Here is a 15,232-nt window from a genome sequence, read left to right as displayed (position 1 = left end):
CCAGAGCAAAGGTTATGAGATAAGCCCGTGCAAGGCTCTTTTGAGCAAGCCTAGATAACAGCCATCTGGACCGCATAGCAAGAGTTGCATGTAATCCTGGGTTATGAACTTGTCACAGTTTGATTAGCTGCCTTTGTTCTGCCTCTGTGTCCTGGCTTTTGCGCCACTACGCTTTGCATCACTGTGGTCTCTCCAGCCTCCTGATTCCCACAGCACAGGTTCTGACCTTGGCTGTCCAACTTCTCTATCAATTCCATGAACAGCCTCCCACCCCAAAGTCTTCCAATCAGTGCTGCTTAAGTTACCCAGAGCTGGTTTCTGTTGCTAATAACCTAAAACCTTGACTGAAAGATGGTAGGGAAGTGGTTGGAAATAGGTCACTGGCTAGAGGATTCTTGGCAGGGGCCACCCCAGGGCCCTTCCCATCCATCAACACAGCATGCTCCAGATGGTTGCCTCCCTGCCCAGGGTCCAGCTCCTCTGTGGTTCCTTAGAGCTCTCAAGAGGGGGCTGCTCAGGACCAGAACCAGAGACAAAGCTACCCTCTCCTCTCACACAGGAGCTCACTGGGACCCAGACTGCCCCTAGGCTTGCCTGCTGAGGTAGGGATAATCATGATTGAAGCAAAGTAGGGCAGAGGTTGGGAGTTCAGGTTGTCCAGTGGGCATGCCTGAATTCTGAATCCTAGTGCTGTCCCTTTCAGCTGAATGTACTTAGGCCTCCGATTCCTCTTCTGTGAAATATAACAGCACCAACCTGACAGATCGTGCTGAGGATCAATGAGCTGTTGTCTGTACAGTGTGTATTTCGGTCTGTGCCTAGCTGTTGGAAGGGTAGGTGGGGTTGGTTCTATTCAAGTATGATATGGCACGCAGACACAAAAGTGACCATCAGGAAGGGGAACATTTGTTACATATACAGATCCCTAGAAGCAGGAGGCACCGCCCACCACCAGAGCCACATAAGGAAGTGCGAGTTGCTCAGGAGCTAGAGAGAAGGGGAAACGTGGGCAAGAGACTCTGTCATGACTTCCACAGGAAGGAATGAGCAAGGCATGGTTGGCAGATTTACGATTGATTCTTTTGAGTAATTTCAGAGGACTCTGGGACAATGTCCTTCATTGTCTGGTACCCAGCTCATGGGTGACTGAGCCAGGGGGACAGGGGCCTGCAGTACAAAGACCTGATAAAGGAGGTTGGTGGGGCTAAGAGCAAGGGTTTGGTTAGTTTACATATGAAAGTCATGTTCTAGGACAGGCAAATTGTTTGCTATCTGTAGGAATTAGCTAACCCTGGGAGGGAGAGTCCCTCCAGGGTCAGCAAGGATGCAAAGCATCAAAATACAGAAAATAAAAAGATATGGCCGATGGCCAATATACTGAGAAATGCATTTTTCTGCCACGGGCCATGTGCCTGCCATATGACCACAGACTTTGTCTTGTGCCTTCCTGACAACAGCTCTGTGAAGCTGTCAACAGAAAGACTGATTTCTGTAGAAAAGTTAAAAGCTCATCTAAGAATCTCCAAGCAAGGGGGCAAGGATAAGGATCATCCTTTTTCACACATGGAGAAACTGAGGGTTGGGGAGATCAAGCAATTTACCCAGAGTTACAAACCCAATAAGGGGCAGAGCCAGGATTTGAAGTTGTCTGACCCCCAATCCTGTGTTCCTGCACTCTGTGCTGTATCAGCATAGGCCCTTGCTTGAGTCCTCTGGCCTGCACCAGGACCCGGAGGGCCTTGTTTTTGTCAACACAGAAGGTTGCCTTTGTGTTCAGTTTCCCTGTTTCCCATCAGACCTTACTATTTAAAGTGGCTCTTATATTTTTATCTGAACTGGTTTCCACCCAGCTGACCACACCTCCACCCCAGTTCAGGCCCCTCAGGGGGAGATGTAGCAATTCTTAGTCCCCAAAGGTCAACACCAGCAGATCTGTGAGACCAGAGAGGCTGTTAGAGCTGAAAGCCATTTTCCTCAAGTGTCGAAGCTCTCCTTTGTACATCTGGAAGCCAGGTAGGGGCTGTGGTCTTGGACAGAAGAACAGCAAAGTCAAGCAGCCTTCGGGATGTGCAGGAGAGAAGAGGAGTGGCCAAGTGTATGCACATGCATGCATGTATGTGCGTGTGTGTGTGTATGCACAATGTGTTGAGTGGTGAAGGGTGGGCAGCCAAGGCCTTGTGGAATGAATGCTTTAAAGTGTCTAGAGAAGATCCTGGAGCAAGGTGACCAAATAGGAGCAGCTCCAGCCTCCAGCTCCCAGCGCAAGTGACACAGAGGACGGGTGATTTCTGCATTTTCAACTGAGGTACCGGGTTCATCTCACTGGGGAGTGCCAGACGATCAGTGCTGGTCAGCTGGTGCAACGCGACCAGAGAGAGCTGAAGCAGGGCAAGCCATCGCCTCACCTGGGAAGTGCAAGGGGGAAGGGAATCCCTTTTCCTAGCCAAGGGAAACTGAGACACACAACACCTGGAAAATCGGGTAACTCCCACCCTAATACTGCGCTTTACCAAGGGTCTTAGCAAATGGCACACCAGAAGATTATATCCCACACCTGGATGGGAGGGTCCCACGCCCACGGAGCCTCCCTCATTGCTAGCACAGCAGTCTGAGATCTAACTGCAAGGCAGCAGCGAGGCTGGGGGAGGGGCGCCCGCCATTGCTGAGGCTTAAGTAGGTAAACAAAGCCACTGGGAAGCTCGAACTGGGTGGAGCCCACCGCAGCTCAAGGGGGCCTGCCTGTCTCTGTAGACTCCATCTCTGGGGACAGGGCATAGCTAAACAAAAAGCAGCGGAAACCTCAGAAGAGGTAAATGACCCTGTTTGACAGCTTTGAAGAGAGCAGTGGATCTCCCAGCATGGAGGTTGAGATCTGAGAACGGACAGACTGCCTGCTCAAGTGGGTCCCTGACCCCTGAGTAGCCTAACTGGGAGACATCCCCCACTAGGTACAGACCGACACCTCACACCTCACACGGCAGAGTACACCCCTGAGACGAAGCTTTCAGAGCAAGAATCAGACAGCAACACTCAGAGTTCAAGAAATATTCTATCTTCTGCAGCCTCTGCTGCTGATACCCAGGCAAACAGGGTCTGGAGTGGACCTCAAGCAATCTCCAACAGACCTACAGCTAGGGTCCTGACTGTTAGAAGGAAAACTAACAAACAGAAAGGACACCCACACCAAAACCCCATCAGTTCGTCACCATCATCAAAGACCAAAGGCAGATAAAACCACAAAGATGGGAAAAAAGCAGGGCAGAAAAGCTGGAAATTCAAAAAGTAAGAGCGTATCTCCCCCTCCAAAGGAACGCAGCTCAATGCCAGCAACGGATCAAAGCTGGATGGAGAATGACTTTGATGAGTTGAGAGAAGAAGGCTACAGTCAATCAAACTTCTCAGAGCTAAAGGAGGAACTATGTAACCAGCGCAAAGAAACTAAAAACCTTGAAAAAAGAATGGAAAAATGGATAACTAGAATAATTAATGCAGAGAAGGCCACAAACGAACTGACAGAGATAAAAACCATGACACAAGAAACACGTGACAAATGCACAAGTTTCAGTAACCGACTCAATCAACTGAAAGAAAGAATATCAATGATTGAAGATCAAATGAATGAAACGAAGCGAGAAGAGAAGTTTAGAGAAAAAAGAGGAAAAAGAAATGAACAAAGCCTCCAAGAAATATGGGATTATGTGAAAAGACCAAATCTACGTCTGATTGGTGTGCCTGAAAGTGAGAGGGAAAATGGAACCAAGTTGGAAAACACTCTTCAGGATATCATTCAGGAGAACTTCCCCAACCTAGTAAGGCAAGTCAACATTCAAATTCAGGAAATACAGAGAACACTACAAAGATACTCCTCAAGAACAGCAACTCCAAGACACATAATTGTCAGATCCAACAAAGTTGAAATGAAGGAAAAAATGTTAAGGGCAGCCAGAGAGGAAGGTTGGGTTACCCACAAAGGGAAGCCCATCAGACTAACAGCAGATCTCTCGGCAGAAACTCTCCAAGCCAGAAGAGAGTGGGGGTCAATATTCAACATTCTTAAAGAAAAGAATTTTCAACCCAGAATTTCATATCCAGCCAAACTAAGTTTCATCAGTGAAGGAGAAATAAAATCCTTTACAGACAAGCAAATGCTTAGAGATTTTGTCACCACCAGGCCTGCCCTACAAGAGACCCTGAAACAAGCACTAAACATGGAAAGGAACAACAGGTACCAACCATTGCAAAAACATGCCAAAATGTAAAGATCATTGATGCTAGGAAAAAACTGCATCAACTAACAAGCAAAATAACCAGCTAATATCACAGTGACAGGATCAAGTTCACACATAACAATATTAACCTTAAATGTAAATGGACTAAATGGTCCAGTGAAAAGACACAGACTGGCAAATTGGATAAAGAGTCAAGACCCATCAGTTTGCTGTATTCAGGAGACCCATCTCACGTGAAGAGAACACACATAGGCTCAAAATAAAGGGATGGAGAAAAATCTACCAAGCAAATGGAGAACAAAAAAAAGCAGGGGTTGCAATCCTAGTCTCTGATAAAACAGACTTTAAACCATCAAAGATCAAAAGAGACAAAGAAGGCCATTACATAATGGTAAAGGGATCAATTCATCAGGAAGAGCTAACTATCCTAAATATATATGCACCCAATACAGGAGCACCCAGATTCATAAAGCAAGTCCTTAGAGACTTACAAAGAGACTTAGATTCCCATACATAATAATGGGAGACTTCAACACTCCACTGTCAACATTAGACAGATCAACAAGACAGAAAGTTAACAAGGATATCCAGGAATTGAACTCAACTCTGCACCAAGTGGACCTAATAGACATCTACAGAACTCTCCACCCCAAATCAACAGAATATACATTCTTCTCAGCACCACATCGCACTTATTCCAAAATTGACCACAGAGTTGGAAGCACTCCTCAGCAAATGTACAAGAACAGAAATTATAACAAACTGTCTCTCAGACCACAGTGCAATCAAACTAGAACTCAGGTCTAAGACTCAATCAAAACTGCTCAACTACATGGAAACTGAACAACCTGCTCCTGAATGACTACTGGGTACATAATGAAATGAAGGCAGAAATAAAGATGTTCTTTGAAACCAATGAGAACAAAGATACAACATATCAGAATCTCTGCGACACATTTAAAGCAGTGTGGAGAAGGAAATTTATAGCACTAAATACCCACAAAAGAAAGCTGGAAAGATCTAAAATTGACACCCTAACATCACAATTAAAAGAACTAGAGAAGCAAGAGCAAACACATTCAAAAGCTAGCAGAAGGCAAGAAATAACTAAGATCAGAGCAGAACTGAAGGAGATAGAGACACAAAAAACCCTCCAAAAAATCAATGAATCCAGGAGCTGGTTTTTTGAAAAGACCAACAAAATTGATAGACCACTAGCAAGACTAACAAAGAAGAAAAGAGAGAAGAATCAAATAGATGCAATAAAAAATGATAAAGGGGATATCACCACTGACCCCACAGAAATACAAACTACCATCAGAGAATACTATAAACACCTCTATGCAAATAAACTAGAAAACCTAGAAGAAATGGATAATTTCCTGGACACTTACACTCTCCCAAGACTAAACCAGGAAGAAGTTGAATCCCTGAATAGACCTATAGCAGGCTCTGAAATTGAGGCAATAATTAATAGCCTACCAACCAGAAAAAGTTCAGGACCAGATGGATTCACAGCCAAATTCTACCAGAGGTACAAGGAGGAGTTGGTACCATTCCTTCTGAAACTATTCCAATCAATAGAAAAAGAGGGAATCCTCCCTAACTCATTTTATGAGGCCAACATCATCCTGATATCAAAACCTGGTAGAGACACAACAAAAAAAGGGAATTTTAGACCAATATCCCTGATGAACATCGATGCAAAAATCCTCAATAAAATACTGGCAAACCGAATCCAGCAGCATGTCAAAAAGCTTATCCACCATGATCAAGTGGCCTTCATCCCTGGGATGCAAGGCTGGTTCAACATACGCAAATCAATAAACATAATCCAGCATATAAACAGAACCAAAGACAAAAACCACATGATTATCTCAATAGATGCAGAAAAGGCCTTTCACAAAATTCAACAGCCCTTCATACTAAAAACTCTCAATAAATTCGGTATTGATGGAACGTATCTCAAATAATAAGAGCTATTTAAGACAAACCCACAGCCAATATCATACTGAATAGGCAAAAACTGGAAGCATTCCCTTTGAAAAGTGGCACAAGACAGGGATGTCCTCTCTCACCACTCCTATTCAACCTAGTGTTGGAAGTTCTGGCTAGGGCAATCAGCCAAGAGAAAGAAATAAAGGGTATTCAGTTAGGAAAAGAAGAAGTCAAATTGTCCCTGTTTGCAGATGACATGATTGTATATTTAGAAAACCCCATCATCTCAGCCCAAAATCTCCTTAAGCTGATAAGCAACTTCAGCAAAGTCTCAGGATACAAAATCAATGTGCAAAAATCACAAGCATTCTTATACACCAGTAACAGACAAACAGACTGCCAAATCATGAATGAACTTCCATTCACAATTGCTTCAAAGAGAATAAAATACCTAGGAATCCAACTTACAAGGGATGTAAAGGACCTCTTCAAGGAGAACTACAAACCACTGCTCAGTGAAATAAAAGAGGACACAAACAAATGGAAGAACATACCATGCTCACGGACAGGAAGAATCAATATCGTGAAAATGGCCATACTGCCCAAGGTAATTGATAGATTCAATGCCATCCCCATCAAGCTACCAATGACTTTCTTCACAGAATTGGAAAAAACTGCTTTAAAGTTCATATGGAACCAAAAAGGAGCCCGCATTGCCAAGACAATCCTAAGTCAAAAGAACAAAGCTGGAGGCATCACACTACCTGACTTCAAACTATACTACAAGGCTACAGTAACCAAAACAGCATGGTACTGATACCAAAACAGAGACATAGACCAATGGAACAGAACAGAGCCCTCAGAAATAATACCACGCATCTACAGCCACTGATTTTTGACAAACCTGACAAAAACAAGAAATGGGGAAAGGATTCCCTATTTAATAAATGGTCCTGGGAAAATTGGCTAGCCATAAGCAGAAAGTTGAAACTGGATCCTTTCCTTACTCCATATACAAAAATTAATTCAAGATGGATTAGAGACTTATATGTTACACCTAATACTATAAAAACCCTAGAAGAAAACCTAGGTAATACCATTCAGGACATAGGCATGGGTAAGGACTTCACATCTAAAACACCAAAAGCAACGGCAACAAAAGCCAAAATTGACAAATGGGATCTAATTAAAAGGGTGGAGGGATGGCATTGGGAGTTATAACTGACATAAATGACAAGTTGATGGGTACAGACGAGTTGATGGGTGCAGCACACCAACAAGGCACATGTATACATATGTAACAAACCTGCACGTTGTGCACATGTACCCTAGAACTTAAAGTATAATAAAAAAAAAAAAAAAGAAAAAAAAACTATAAATAAATAAATAAATAAAAAGAGGGAAAAAAAAATAAAGTGTCTAGAACACACTTCTAGGTCCTTCCCCCACTGTGTCCATCTGAAGGTCTGTTTTGTACATTCTACAGGGCCCCATATATGAGCATCATTGTTCAACAGCAAACTTACCTAATAACGGGCTGTATGTAACATTACTTTCTGGAGTTCCTCTTATTTTGATAGGAACTTGCTTCCTTGGCTAAAACAGAAATGGTGGCTTCTCTCTGTTCTCTCTGTGTATGAGTCTTATCTTCTCACAACATCAGGTAGCCCATTATTCACCTGAGATAAGGATGAAGCACTTGGGCTCAGGCAAAACCACTGCTTATACTTTATCTGTTGAGCAACAGATGGGGCCCTTGAAGACAAGCAGGAAGTAGAAGGACTCCCCCCTTTTTTTTTGAGACAGAGTTTCGCTCTTGTTGCCCAGGCTGGAGTGCAATGGTGCAACCTCTGCTCACTGCAACCTCTGCCTCCTAGTTCAAGTGATTCTCCTGCCTCAGCCTCCCAAGTAGCTGGGATTACAGGCATGCACCACCACACCCAGCTAATTTTGTATTTTTAGTAGAGATAGGGTTTCTCCATGTTTATCAGGCTGGTCTGGAACTCCCGACCTTAGGTGATCCACCTGCCTCAGCCTCCCAAAGTGCTGGGATTACAGGCGTGAGCCACCACCCCTGTCCAGGACTCCCTTTTTCTTGTTTGTTTGCTTTTTGAGATGGAGTCTCACTCTTGTCCCCCAGGTTGGAGTGCAATGGTGTGATCTCGGCTCACTGCAACCTCTGCCTCCCGGGTTCAGGTGATTCTCCTGCCTCAGCCTCCTGAGTAGCTGGGATTACAGGTGCCTGCCACCATGCCCGGCTAATTTTTGTATTTTTAGTAGAAACAGGGTTTCACCATGTTGGCCAGGCTGGTCTCGAACTCCTGACCTCAAGTGATCTGCCTGCCTCAGCCTCCCAAAGTGCTGAGATTATAGGCATGAGCCACCATGCCCAACCCAGGACTCCCTTTTGTCCTCTTGAGGCTGAGCTATCCTGGACAGAGGGTGACAAACCCACCCCAATTTGCCCATAACCTCCTCGTTTCAGCACTAAAAGTCCAAGTCCTAGGAAACCGCTGGTCCCAGGCAAGCCAAGGCAGTCAGTTCCCCTACTTGGACATCAGTGGTCCCTGTCTCACACTTTCATGGAAAGAGACCACCAAACAGGCTTTGTGTGAGCAACAAGGCTGTTTATTTCACCTGGGTGCAGGCAGGCTGAGTCCGAAAAGAGAATCAGCAACGGGTGGTGGGATTATCATTTGTTCTTATAGGTTTTGAGATAGGCGGTTAGGAGTTAGGAGCAATGTTTTGTGGACAGGGGTTGGATCTCACAAAGTACATTCTCAAGGGTGGGGAGAATTACAAAGAACCTTCTTAAGGGTTGGGGAGATTACAAAGAACCTTCTTAAGGGTGGGGGAGATTAAAAAGTACATTGATCAGTTGGGGAGGGGCAGAAACGAATCACAATGGTGGAATGTCATCAGTTAAGGCTATTTTCACTTCCTTTGTGGCTCTTCAGTTGCTTCAGGCCATCTGGATGTATACATGCAGGTCACAGGAGATATGATGGCTTGTCTTGGGCTCAGAGACCTGACATTCCTGTCTTCTTATATTTAATTAAAAAAGCAAAACAAAATGGTGGTGAAGTGCTGAGGCGGTGAAAATTTTGGGGGATAGTATAGAGAGATAATGGGTGATGTTTCTCGGGGCTGCTTCAAGTGGGATTAGGGGTGGCATGGGAACCTAGAGTGGGAGAGATTCAACTGAAGAAAGATTTTGGGGTAAGGGGTGATATTGTGGGGTTGTTAGAAGGAGTACTTGTCGTATAGAATTATTGGTGATGGCCTGGATGCAGTTTTGTATGAATTGAGAAACTAAAAGGAAGACACAAGGTCCAAATAAGAGAAGGAGAAAAACAGGTATTAAAGGACTAAGAATTGGGAGGACCCAGGACATCCAATTAGAGAGTGCCCAAGGGGGTTCAGGATAATTATTTGCTTGGTTGGTGAGTTTTTTTTTTATGTTGTCATATACCAGGCCAGACTGATTTAGGTAAAAACAACACTCTTCATTTAAAAATATACAGAGTCCTCCTTTTTCAGCAGTGAGTAAATCCAGACCTCAGCAATTTTGGAGGAAAGAGAAATGCAAAGTCAGCAATTGTTTGTTAAAGAAGGATTAGAAATGGCTAGGAGAGTGAGTGAGATTGACAGTGTGGTGAAGCTAGCTGGGGAGAGGTAGAGGGTCGCATAAGAATGGGAATGAGAATAAGAGTGAGTATAAAAGTAAAGAGGAGGATTTCATCAGGGTGAAAGTATTGGAGTGTGTCCTGTTAGCAAAGATCATCTACCCACTCCAAGAGGGAGTCAAGAGTGGAGGATTGGGGATAGATATTCGTGATGGAAAGGAAATGAGAGGTTTTAAGTGGCAGGCTTGTAACCTACATAGAAGAGGTTATAAACAACAGAATAGAATGGGCCTGTGAGCCTGGAAGGAGATATTTTCCTTGGTCCAAGGACCATTTGCCTTGTGTGGGAAGAGATTAATAGGTGGAAGTTTCAGTGCGGGAGTAGGTGGGAGTGACCAGATGAGGAGGAGAAAAGTTGACCGTGAGGGACAGAAGTTGGAACTCTAAGCTGCTTCTTTAGCTACCTTATCAGCATAAGTGTTGCCCTGAGCGATGGGATCTGATGCCTTTTGGTGGCCCTTGCAGTGTATGTCTCCATCTTCCTTTGGAAGTAAAGCAGCCTTGAGAAGAGTTTTTATTAAAGAGGCATTAATGATGCAAGATCCTTGTGTAGTGAGGAAACCTATTTCAGCCCATATAACAGCATGGTGGTGCAGGATACAGAAGGCATATTTAGAGTCAGTATAAATATTGACACATAATTCATTTGCAAGAGTGAGGGCTCAAGTTAAGGCAATGAGTTCACCTTGCTGAGAGGTCGTGGAGAGGGGCAGAGCGGTAGCCTCAATGATAGATGTAGAAGATACTATAGCATAGCCTGCCTTTGCTGGTGTGTGGCAATTAGGCCTGGTGGAACTGCCATCAATTAACCAGGTATGAGCAGGGTGAGGAACAGGAAAGAAGGAAATATGGGGAAATGGAGTAAATGCCAAGTGTATCAGAAAGATGCAGTCGTGGGGGTCAGGTGTGGTATCAGGAATAATGTGGGAGGCTGGATTGAAGTCTGGGCCAGGAACAATGGTAACTGTGGGAGACTCAACAAAGAGTGATACTGCTGAAGGAGCTGGGGGGCAGAAAGTATATGCATCAAGTGTGAGGAGGAAAATAGATTTTGAAAGTTATGAGAACTGTAGAGAGTAAGTGGAGCATAGCTTGTGATTTTGAGGGCCTTTAAAAGTATTAAAGCAGCAGCAGCTGCCACACATAGACATAAGGGCTAGGCTAAAACAGTAAGGTCAAGTTGTTTGGACAGAAAGGTTTCAGGGCGCGGTCCTGGCTCTTGTGTAAGAATTCCGACCGCACAGCCCTGCACTTCAGCTGTGTGTAATGAAAAAGGTTGGGATGAGTTAGGGAGAGTTCATGTGGGAGCAGCTTTTAGGGCTGTTTTTTCAAGGAATGGAAAGGGGAGTGGAGAAAGGATTTAGGATTTATGGGGTCAGCTAGGTTTATCTAGAACAGAGTAACAGGTTGTGGAGGGAGGTATTGAGGATAGGAGAGTATATGGGTTTGGCACAACGGGGTGAATAGGCAAGACAATCTGGTTGATAAGGCACAGATTCTGAACTAACCTGTGAGACTCGTCTGGTTTTTGGACAGGTAAAATGGGGGAATTGTAAGGAGAGTTTATAGGCTTTAAAAGGCCACACTGTAACAAGCAAGTGGTAACAGGCTTTAATCCTTTTAAAGCGTGCCATGGGATGGGATATTGGCATTAAGCAAGGTAAGGGAGATTAGGTTTTAATGGGATGCTAAGGGGTGCATCATCTGTCGCCAAGGAGGGAGTAGAGGTGTCCTATACTTGTGGATTAAAATGGGGAGATACAAAGAGAGGATGTGAAGGAGGCTTTGAACTGGGGGAAAAGGTGGCAATGAGGTGTGGCTGTATCCCAGGAATAGTCAGGGAAGCAGATAATTTGGTTAAAATATCTTGACCTAATAAGGGAGCTGGGAAGGTGGGGATAACTAAAAAGGAGTGCATAAAAGAATGTTGTCCAAGTTGGCACCAGAGTTGGAGAGTTTTAAGAGGTTTAGAAGCCTGGCCGTCAATACCCACAACAGTTATGGAGGCAAGGGAAACACGCCCTTGAAAAGAAGGTAATGTGGAGTGGGTAGCCTTCATATTGATTAAGAAGGGGGCAGACTTACCCTCCACTGTAAGAGTTACCCAAAGCATCTATGATGGTCCAGGAGGCTTCAGAGGCAATCGGGCAGCGTCAGTCTTCAGCCACTAAGCTGAGAAGATCTGGGAAGGAGTCAGTCAGAGCCTTGGGCCGGTTGGACAGTCCAATTTCCAGTGGGGTCCTGCAGAGATGGGACACAGCTTAGGAGGAATCCCAGGCTGCGAGCATTCCTTGGCCCAGTGGCCAGATTTCTGGCACTTAAAGCAAGATCCTGGGGGAGGAGGTCCTGAAGGAACACCTGACTGCTGTGGCTTAGGTGTTTTGAAGTTTTTGTGTGCTGGAGATATGGCTGGGGTTTCTCTCACAGCAGAGGCAAGTAATTGCAACTCTTCTCTATTATTGCACACCTTGAAGGCGAAGTTAATTAAGTCCTGTTGTGGGGTTTGACGTCCAGAATCTAATTTTTGGAGCTTTTTTTAATGTTGGGAGTGAGTTGGGTAATAAAAAGCATATTGAGAATAAGACAGCCTTTTGGCCCCTCTGGGTCCAGAGTGGTAAAGAGTCTAAGGTTTGTTGCCAAACGGGCCATGGACTAGGCTGGGTTTTCATATTTGATGAAAAAGAGCCTAAACACTAACTGATTTGGGAGAGGTCGGATAAAGAAAAAGGAGGATTAACCTTAGCTATGCCTTCAGCTCCAGCCATCTTTCTAAGAGGAAATTCTTGGGCGGGTGGGGGAGAGCTAGTAACAGAACGAAACTGTAAACCAGACCAGGTAGGGGGAGGGGAGGTAATAGAAGGGTTACAGGGTGGGGGAGCAGAGGGACCTGGCTCAGCCTGGCAAGGAGCAGCTCTAGGGAGAAAGGGAGAGGTCAGATGAGTCTGTAGAAAAGGATTTAAAGGACTCAGAGCTTGGGGTGGAGACTGAAGGAACAGACCAGAGAGAAAGAAGATGAGTAGCACTGGGAGCAGAGACTAGGGAGGGACCAATGTGTAAAAGAATGCCTGGACGTCACGCATCTCAGACCATTTGCCCATTTTTCGACAAAAATTATCTAGATCTTGTAGGATAGACAAATCGAAAGTGCCATTCTGTGGTCACTTGGAACTACTGTCGAGTTTGTATTGGGGCCAAGCGGTATTGCAGAAGAAAATGAGGCATTTAAGTTTTAGGTCAGGTGTGAGTTGAAGAGGTTTTAAGTTCTTGAGAACACAGGCTAAGGGAGAAGGGGGAATGGAGGGTGGAAGGTTGCCCATAGTGAAGGAGGTAAGTTTAAAGAGAAAGGTAGAGACATGGAGAAGGAGGTTGGTGAGCAGCCCTGGGCTGCAATGTGGGTGAGCAGCCAAAGCAGGCATCCCCACAACTGACTTGCCACCAAGGGAATGTGGGTCAATGACCAAGGCCGGCATCCCCGTGGTGATCAGACACCAATGGAGTGTGGGTGAATAATCAGGCAGGCGTCCCCGCAGTGATTAAACACCAAGGGAAGGCTGCCGTGACCGGCGCTGGAGTTTTGGGTCCATGGATAAAATGTGTTTCCTTTGTCCCTACTAGAGAGGAAAAAGAACTGGAATTGGAAGGACAGGGAGATTGAAGGTTAGCGAGAGAGGAAGATTGAAGGGTAGCAAGAGAGGCTGGAGAAGAGAGTGAAAAGACCACTTACCCGATTTGAAATTGGTGAGATGTTGCTTGGGCTGGTTGGTCTGAGGACCCAAGTGTTTTGTTTAATTTAATTTAATTTAGGAGAGCTAAATAATTAAACAAGAGGCCAAAGTACATAAGAAAGTGGCAGTCTTTCATTGCAAATACGCACACACTCTCGGGCGAGGTTCTCTGGTCCTCAGGTGTGGGGGGCCAGGGAAGTCACGCCGGTGCTCTCGGGTGAGGTTCTCCGGTCCACGAATGCGGGGGCCAAAGAAGTCACCCCGGCTCCTGCCGGGAGCGGACTTTTATGCATTGGTACTGGAAGGGGGAGGGCAGTGGGTGGGATAGGGGCGTGATAGGGGCGTCTCCGTAGGCGTGGCTGGGTAAGTTTCGTTCTCTTCAGATTGACGTCACCTGGCGCATGCTCAGTTCTCCTGCACTTTCCCAGGCACGGGAAAGTTGGTGATGAAGAACCCGGAAGCAATCGGGACTGTGCCATCTTGTTCACCTTCCTCCATTTTGTCCCTTCTCCCTCACCCAAACACCAAGGTCGTAGGTGGATCTCTTCATGGAGTGAGGGCGAGGACAGGAGACTGGTCTCCCAAAAGAGTCCCTCTGACCTGGGTCTTCGGCATCAAATTTCTCACGAGCGTCTGTGTGAAGAGAGTCCACCAAACAGGCTTTGTGTGAGCAACAGGGCTGTTTATTTCACCCGGGTGTAAGCAGGCTGAGTCCGAAAAGAGAGTCAGCAAAGGGTGGTGGGATTATCATTAGTTCTTATAGGTTTGAGGATAAGCGGTGGAGTAGGAGCAATGTTTTGCAGACGGGGTGGATCTCACAAAGTACATTCTCAAGGGTGGGGAGAATTACAAAGAACCTTCTTAAGGGTGGGGAGATTACAAACTACATTGATCATCAGTTAGGGTGGGGCAGAAACAAATCACAATGGTGGAATGTCATTAGTTAAGGCTATTTTCACTTCCTTTGTGGATCTTCAGTTGCTTCAGGCCACCTGGATGCATATGTGCAGGTCACAGGGGATATGATGGCTTAGCTTGGGCTCAGAGGCCTGACAATCCCTGCTCCTCAAACACTTTCCCGGAGCTTGGAAGTGAAGTGACAGGGAGCAGAGCTCTCCTGTGTGACCTGCCAGGGACCTCACTGAGGTATTGCACATGTGTGTCACTTGCAGCTTCCTGAGAAGCAGCTCTTAATGCCAGCAGCAGGCTGTGTTTTCCAGTAGTTTGGGTTAGATCCCCCCTAGCTGGAGATATTCAGAGGGTCCCCAAGGGACCAGAAAATCATGCTTATGGAATGACATGAGGTCAGAAAAGAAATCAAATTCATTTGAAGGGTGGGATTTTGTTGGTCAGCATCAAGACATATGACAGAATGTTCCAGGAGGTGAGTGGCATGCATGTTTTTAACAAAAGAAGACAAGAATAGACTCCTGCCCCGAGAAGGCTGCATGTTCAGGCAGTGATCCCTGCCCAAGACTGCCAAATGAAACTTACCAGGGGATGCAGGGCACTGCTGGAGGAATCTGGAACACCAGAAAGACTGAGGGAGAAAAGTTAAAAGCTCAGCTAAGAGTCTGCAAGCAGGGGGCAAGGATAAGGAATGTGGGTCTGAAAAGATTCAGAAGCAAGTTAAATATGCTCAGCCTGGCTTAAG

General features: G+C 45.5%; 1 long non-coding RNA gene across 4 annotated transcripts; it reads right to left on the bottom strand.

Annotated features, from left to right (window-relative positions):
• Positions 1–8,773: 8,773 nt before the first annotated feature.
• On the bottom strand, positions 8,774–13,808 carry LOC144329724 (uncharacterized). 4 transcript variants are annotated; one of them, XR_013395341.1, is made up of 4 exons: positions 13,578–13,808; positions 11,939–12,094; positions 10,258–10,353; positions 8,774–9,208 (listed from the first exon to the last, which is right to left on the bottom strand). It is a non-coding gene; the product is annotated as an uncharacterized LOC144329724 (long non-coding RNA). The 4 variants fall into 4 exon arrangements; XR_013395339.1 differs by having other exon boundaries at positions 8,774–10,353; XR_013395340.1 differs by lacking the exon at positions 10,258–10,353 and having other exon boundaries at positions 8,774–9,211.
• Positions 13,809–15,232: the final 1,424 nt, after the last annotated feature.

Source organism: Macaca mulatta, chromosome 7 (assembly GCF_049350105.2).
Source record: "Macaca mulatta isolate MMU2019108-1 chromosome 7, T2T-MMU8v2.0, whole genome shotgun sequence".
Taxonomy (NCBI): domain Eukaryota; kingdom Metazoa; phylum Chordata; class Mammalia; order Primates; family Cercopithecidae; genus Macaca; species Macaca mulatta.
This window is presented reverse-complemented; position numbering and strand designations above follow the sequence as displayed.